This window comes from Callithrix jacchus, chromosome 13, assembly GCF_049354715.1.
Source record: "Callithrix jacchus isolate 240 chromosome 13, calJac240_pri, whole genome shotgun sequence".
In the NCBI taxonomy this organism is placed as follows: Eukaryota; Metazoa; Chordata; class Mammalia; order Primates; family Cebidae; genus Callithrix; species Callithrix jacchus.
The window spans coordinates 113,940,956-113,949,545 of record NC_133514.1 but is presented as its reverse complement, the minus strand read 5'-3'; positions in this window follow the sequence as shown (position 1 = coordinate 113,949,545).

Genomic DNA, 8,590 nt, shown 5'->3' with positions numbered 1-8,590 from the left:
GCGGTTAACAAAGAAAAAATTATGAAATTAACATCAAGAGAATTTCTTAAGTATTAATTAAGCACTACATAAAAGGCTTTAACCATAAATTAATAATAGATAAAATGGACTATATTAAATTAAAATTTTGGTTCATCATAATTCCAAGAGTGAAATATCAAGCCACATGTTGGTAGGTATCTGCAATACATATTACTAACTAAGGGCTCGAATCCAGACTATATAGAGAGGGAAACGCCAATTTCAGAAAAGACAGATCCTCACCAAAAATATACCAGAAACCTAGACAAACAGTTCAGAAAGAAAAGAACTTTGGAAAAAACAACAAACAGATGAAAACTGTTAACTCAGAATCATGTGCTGTGATGGTGTGACATGGTCTCTATTCAGACTCATCAGAATGGTAAACCTTTAGAGCAAACAAACAATAACAACCAATAAATCCACAAGTCAGTCAGAAAGTTTTTTCAAGGATATGGAGCACATTAATGTATTCTTTTTTAAATATTTTTTATTTCAATAGCTTTTGGGGTACAAGTGGATTTTGGTTACGTGGATGAATTACATAGTGGTGAATTCTGAAATTTTGGTGCACCTGTCACATCAGTAGTTTACATTGTACCCTATATGTAGTTTTTCACATAGGAATGTGTGTGTGCTACCCTTTTCCTGATCTCTTCTTCAATAAACAGCCCACATAAATATAGACATATACATATAGAATAGATGTAGATAAGCATATGTTTTCTCCAAGAAAAAATAATCTTTTAAATTTCACAAAGTACACATGCTATAACATGCACTCTTAAGATTTAAATAAAATTGAAAGTAATTATAAAAATATAAGTCAGAGTTAAAACTCACAACTAGAATTTCTTTTAGAACAAACAGGAAACAACACAGAATATCCGGGATAGTTCAAATATATGTATTATGACTCATTAAAAATAGTATTATATCCTTACTTATGACAAAATACAAGAATCATATTATTTCAGTGCTAAAATTTAACCAAGCAAAATATTATTAATCAAGTGTTATTACTATTTTTGTTTGCCAATTTGAGATACAAAATAAAATTTTAAATCAGCCTAATTTTTTTACATACCAGATCACTATGTTTTAGTTACTTTTGAATTTAATTTTAGCCTAAGACAGGCATGGGGGCTCATGCCTGCAATCCCAGCATTTTGGGAGGCCAAGGCAGGCATATCACCTTAAGTCAGCAGTTTGAGACTAGCCTGGCTAACATGGTGAAACCCAGTATCTACCAAAAAACAAATACAAAAATTAGCCAGGCATGGTGTGTGCCTGTCTTTCCATCTACTTGTGAGGCTGAGGCAGAGGCAGAGATTGCAGTGAGCTGAGACTGTGCCACTGCACTCCAGCCTGGGCAAAAGAGACAGACTCCATCTCAAATAAATAAATAAAATTTATCCTAACAGTCAAAATTATCAACTTCCAAGTTTTATTAATGGGTTATCATGCTTCTGGCAATGCAAAATTAAAAAGAAAAAATTAAACACATTAAAACTGTGGATTGTTTTACTTAGCTTTCAAAGTATTCTAATAAATTAAGTTAGTTTATTAAATCTAAAATTTTTTATTACAGTAAATAAGATAAAATCTTCATTTTGTATAACAAAAGTTTGAACAGTCTGAATTCAAACACTAAAGACACATTTTTGTCCATGAATTTTGTTTTCTATTTCTGGTAGATTTCTGATTTTTTTTCTTCTTTTTGAGTCCTATTTGTAGATGAGAAATTATGTCTTTTTCATTTTAATTATACATATTTAAAGTCTATTTATTGTCTATCAATTTTTTATGGAGTGTTTGACTCTGAAAAAATAAGTTTAGTATCTTTTCTGCTTTTTCTATTCATTGTTACTTCATATAAAAATATTTTGGTAGCACTTGCAATTCTGTCAGGCACATAACTTGGCACAATCCTTCGTGATACAAGAGGTGGTGCTCATAAAGCCTTCTTTTATCGGAGCAGTAGGGATGCTGCAAGAATTAAATGACCAAGCATGCCCGTGAGGCCTCAGAACAGTGCCAGGACATGGCAATTGCTTCATAAATTCTAACTATGCCTTGGAGGCGCTCACGACATAAACCCACATGGTCCATCTGTGGATGGACAGCTTCATTCTCTCCAGGCCAGAATGGGAACTGGACTTTCCTTCTCTGTACTCCTCTCACTAGCCATTTGGTTCCTTTATATTTTACTGTTATATAAGTGATCCAAATTTATTCAAAAAATAAATGTTCTCAAATTTATTAAGATAAAAATAAAAATTACTTGAAATTTTGCTACCTTGAATTAGCAGTCCCTTTTCATATGTATTGCTATGTAACTAGGTAAGAGTGCACACACATATACACAGACACACACAAAGAGTGGGTGAGTAGATACATGATAGATAGATAGATAGATAGATAGATAGATAGATAGATAGATAGATAGAAATTACATAGATAGAAATATAATTTCAAATTATTTATTACAATATTATGAATTTATGAAGCACAGATCTTCAATGCAACCCATTCTCCCTCATACACTCAGTGTCCACTTGGTCCCTCTTTCAAGATTTAGCACCTGACAATGAACCTTTCACATAACCCACACATCCATCTAGGTCCTCAAGATTCCCCTGGAAGAATGGGTCCAGGCACAAGATCCAGAGACCATGAGACTGACAGTAGTGCTGGTATCAGAGTGAGCAGTCCCTGGAATGATGGCACCTGCCATTGGACAGTGCTCCCTGGAGTTGTTGTTGCTTAGGTGCTTAATGGAAACCGAATGCTGGACTCTGAGAAGATCAGGAAAGGAAAGGGAAAGAGGTGAGCAGCTTGGCAGGTTTTTCTGCATGGCGCGCATTCCTGCCTGTACTTGGCGGTTGCCACGGGAGACAAAGAATTCTTGTTCCTAGGTTCTGTTCTCCATTTAAGAGGTCTAGATGATTCAAATCTATGGATAATGTTAAGTGAAATAAGCCAAGCACAGAGAAACAAATATTGTATGTTCTCACTCACATGTAAAAGCGAAAAAGAAATGGTTTCCTGGAGGTAGAGTAGAATGATGGTTACCAGAGGCTGAGAAGTGTAGTGGGCAAGGAAGTATGAAGAGGAGTTTGTTCACAGTTATGAAAATATGTTTAGAAAGAAGGAATAAGTTCTAGTATTCCATAGCACAATAGGGCAGCTGTAGTTAAAAATAATTTATGGTATATTTCAAAATAACTAAAGAGGTGGATTTGAAGTGTTCCCAGCACAAATAAATAGCAAGTGTCTGAAGTGTTGGGTATCCCAATTGCCCTGATTTCATCATTGCACATTGTATGCTTGTATCAAAATATCACATGTGCTTCAGAAGTATGTACAACTATTATGCACTCAGATATCTGTTTAAGAATTATGGATAGTCACCAGGAGCATTGATGTTGAGTTAGAGTGGATGCAGCCACTGTTCTGATGCAGGAATCATACTGAAGTTGAATCACCTTATCTGAGAACTACAAAAGCAGGCTGTTAGTATTTTCATTTTATGTATGACAAAATACATGAATAGAAGCAGGGAGGGGTTTATTAACTTTAATCGTGGAGGCCTGGCTCCACAGCTGAGTTTACACTCTTACATTTCACCATGTATTCACTTAATAAATAATATATCAAGTGAAAAGGACATGCCCATTAATCCTGAGTAAGATTGATAATGGACATAAAATATGCGAGTCAAATCATCAATGGGGTAAAATTGTTTTACTGCAATTAAAATACTAGAAAATGAGAGAATATATATTGATCTTAAGACAGATCATTTGATGTGACCAATGACAATTTACTGTCAAAGCATTTTTTAAAAAGTAGTATTTTACATATGAAATTGTAGCTAAATAAAGGAGACATTAGAAAAATCTGACTCAAATAAAAATTCAGTAAAAATTTAACACTACAAATTTAGAAATTACGATAATGATTTGATAGACAATTTGTACCTACATCACTTGATAAGTAGTTTTATAGTATAGCCTTTCTTACTTGATAAATAAATGCATATATTTAATTTATATGTTGACAGAAACTTACATTACCTTACTTGTTTTTATATTTGGAATATCATCACTAGATGTATCATCATTTACCCAGCTAATACATCATGATGTCTATTATTTGGTTATATATTCGTTATTGTAAGTCATTTTTATTTAATTTAATTTATTTTAGAGATGGAGTCCTGCTCTGTCACCCAGGCTGGAGTGCAGTGGTGTGATCCTGGCTCACTGCAACCTCTGCCTACCAGGTTCAAGCGATTCTCCTGCCTCGGTATCCCAAGTAGCTGGGATTACAGATGCCTGCCACCACACCTGGCTTATTTTTGTATTTTTAGTAGAGAAAGGGTTTCACCACGTTGGCCAGGCTGGTCTTGAACTCCTGACCTCGTGATCCACCCTCCTCAGCCTCCCAAAGTCCTAGGATTACAGGCGTGAGCCACCGCGCCCGGCCAAATTTGTTATTTTATTTTTTTTTTTTTAGAGAGAAGATGTCTTGCGATGTTGCTAAGGCTGGCCTTGAACTCCTGGGCTCAAACAATCCTTTTACCTCAGCCTCCCAAGTGGCTGTCCTACAAGTGAGCACCACTGCACCTAGCTTATAAATAATGATTTGATGCAAAGATCCTTAAGTACATGTCCTGATATTTATATGAATTAGAATCTCCCAGGTGGAATTGTCAGAATGAAATAAATTCATGTTTAATGTGTCTCATGGAAGAACTGTTTACAAAATAGAACAATTCACATTTTCAATGACAACAGTATGAAAATACCATGACGTAGCCATCCCCTGCAATAACACTGTCCTTTTTCAATTGTTGCCAATTAGATATGTGGAAAGTAGTATTTCATTATTATTGTAATTTCTATTTCCCTGGCTGCTTGGAAGTTTGAATACTGCTCAAGTAATTATTTAATAATATACTTCTTCATAGTTAGCCTTCCAGGACTTCTGAAACACCCCAACAGATTTCCTATCACTTCCATTTAAAAATAAGCCTGCAACATTTTTCCTCCACACCTGTCTCTATACAAAGCATTTCTGATCAGTTCTGCAGCCACTAACCCAAGAGCTAATCCTTTTATTTAGTTTAACTTCTCAGGAAAAACCAAGGTAGAATATTCTCATGTGACTTCCATGAATTAATGTCTCTCTCTGTCTCCTTCCTTCCTTCCTTCCCTCTTTCTCCTCCCTCCCTTCTTCCTTCCTTACCTCCCTTCTTCCTTCCTTCCCTCCCTTCTTCCTTCCTTCCCTCCCTTCTTCCTTCCTTCTCTCCTTCCTTCATTCTTTCCTTCCTTCCTTCCCTCCTTCCCTCCCTCCCTCCTTTCTTCATTTCCTTCTTTTCTTCCTTATTCTCCTTTGTTGTTTCTGTCTGGTTATATTTTCCTTCTGCTTCACCATCCTGTAAATATTAGTGAGCCCCTGAAAATGAGTGCCCAAATTCCAAAGTCTTTCTTTACTTACTCTAGTTTTCTGTAACTGAAATAAGCCTCTCTCCTACATGATGGTAAACCCGCCCCACCTTGGTGTAGTAGAGAGTGGTCAGAGATCTTCAGAGAAATCAAAGGATCTGCAAGTTCAAGCATAGTGAGGACAAAAATCTACCCTATGGATGGAACCATGAAAAATGCCCCATGACTTTACCAGAATAAAAAGTTGCCAGCAGTCAATAGAGGTCATTCAGACACTTCTGAAGAAGCTCAGCTGTAAGACTGTGAAAAAGCAGTGAGAATGTTAAATTGAAGGTGAAAGTCGGGTAGTGCAGTAGAAAACAGCTGAGCAGCTCCCCACAAGTTACCTAAAAATGTGCCACTGCAACGTTAACAAATTCAAAGAGTTTGTAATGTAGGGAATATGTTCTGGAAAAAAAAAAATCATGTGAGCAAGTGTTCAACTTCCAAGCACAGCCCAAGGGGAAGTTTATGCTGGTCCAAGGAAATCAATGTCTGTGTAGAGATAGGTTCATCTGACTGTTTTCGTGGGTGAAAACAGGTATTTAAGATACTTGATTGATCATAAGTTCTCAAATAATTTCTGATTTTACCTTTACTTAATTTGATTTTTGCAGGGATAGAGGCAGGGCAGGTACATGAGTATTCAATGTTGACAACACAAATACTTCTCAACTTAACATATATTTGCAGTTTTGTTGTTACCCTTGTAATTATGCATGAATAACATAAATCTGCACCTGAGAGATGTTAACAAGTGGACCATACTGAGAACCTGTTATTAAGCTGAACTCACTGAGGCACAACAGCAGGCTCAATATATAAATTCCCTTATATTAACATCATTCTTCAAGATCAAACTAAAAAAACTGTTCATTATTCATTTATTAACTATTATTATCATTATTTTTTAAAGACACAAAGTCTTAGTCTGCCTCCCAGGCTTCAGTACAGTGGTATAATCGTAGCTCACTGCAGCATCAAACTCCTGGGCTCAAAATATCTTCCCATCTCAGCCTCCCAAGCAGCTGGGACTATAGGCACATATGACTACAGCTGGCTAATTTTATTTTTTTAATTTTGTATAGATAGAGGTCTTGCCATTTTGAATTCTTGGGCTCATATGAACCTCCTGTCTGGGCCTCCCAAAGTGCTGAGATTACAGGTATGAGCCACCTCACACAACCAAAAAGAGTTTTCTAAATGACTGTAACATTATGTAAGTTCTTTGTAAAAATAAAAAAAACTTCTACATTCCCCTAGGTAACATATTACTGCTCTTTACACAGAAACTAATTGTGTGACTCTCCTTAAAATATCTCAGTTAATAAGTGCAGATAATCATATTAAGTACCTAGCCCTTGTATAGCCAAGTAAGACAGTTAAAACTTAATTATTGATTAATTCATTATGTATTTTTGAATTTCTGAAGACTTTATTTTTTACAGCACTTCAAGGTTCACAGCAAATTTGAGAGAAAGGTACAAGAAATGTTTCATATACTCCCTGTCCCCACTCTGCTCCCTATGCTATGCACAGCCTCTGCTAATTGTTTGTTACAACTGTTGAATCTATGTTGAAACATCATAATCTCCCAAAGTCCATAGTTTGCCTTCTGGTTCACCCTTGGTGGTGTACATTCTGTGGGTTTGGACAACCGTGTCGTGACATTTATCCATCATGTTAGCATCACTACCATAAAAACCTCCTGTGTTTTCCTACCCTTGCCTCTTTACAACCTCTCTAAATTCTTCAGCAAAGCAGCAGCTATGCATTATCAGTGATAATTAAACCAGATAGGAAGTGATCTGGCTAATCATGGGGAAAAGTGCATTCAACCTAAGCTCAAGATCTGAACGATTTAGCAAGTTACCTGATCAGACATAATGGATGGCTCTGGTTTCTGCCAGCATAGAAAGAGGCTGATAGCAACTTTAAATTGTTATTGAAGTGTTCTCATTTCTCAACACCCACATATGAGTGAGAACATGAACAATGAGAACATATGGACACAGGGAGAAGAATATCACACACCAGGGCCTGTCTGGGGGTGGGGGGGCTAGGGAAGGGATAGCAGGGGTGAGGTGCTAGGGGAGGGATAGCATTAGGAGAGATACGTAATGTAGTTGACCGGATGCAGCAAACCACCATGGTATGTGTATAGTGTATACCTTTGTATCAAACCTGCACGTTCTGCACATGTACCCCAGAACTTAAAGTACAAAGAAAAAATTGTTACTGAAGTGATTCTGTTGAGGGATTTAATATTGATTTAACTTGAAGTGGCTGCTATTCTGATCATCATTTTATTAAACAGAATGTTTCCATGACTCAATTTTAATAAAAATGTTACCCCCCATCACATATACATATGTATGTGGGGATGCACACATAGTTGAAAACTGGAAGTTCTATCAAATACAATAAAAACAGTCATATATTAGGAAGGTCCTTATACTCATAAGAGCATATTATTGAGACATTAAATATTAATGATAAATTGTACAAAATGTATTTTTAAAATCACAATTATTTTACTACAAATGGGATTTCTTAAGTAAAATTAAATAATATCAGAATAGTTTAACCTAAGAATCTCCAAAAAATTAGCTTCATAATTCTATATTATGAGACAGAAAGGAGAAACAACTAATTGGAGATATCTGAAAATGAAATATTATAATTTAACTGGATAGGGATTCTATATACTATATTGTTCATATTACAATATGTCAAAGTATCAAAAAATTAAACTACCAAGTGGGACCAGGTGCAGCTGCTCATGCATGTAACCCCAACACTTTGGGAGGCTGAGGTAGGTGAACAACTTGAGCCCAGGAGTTCGAGACCAGCCTGGGCAACATGGCAAAACCTCATCTCTACAAACACACACACACACACGCACACACACACACGAAAATTATCCAGGTGTGTTGACGCATGCCTGTAGACCCAGCTACTCAGTCAGGAGGCTCAAATATTTTAAGACCCAGGATGTTGAAGCTGCAATTAGCTGGTATTGGGCCACTGCAATCCAGCCTGGGCAACAGAGCAAGACCCCATCTCCAAAACAAACA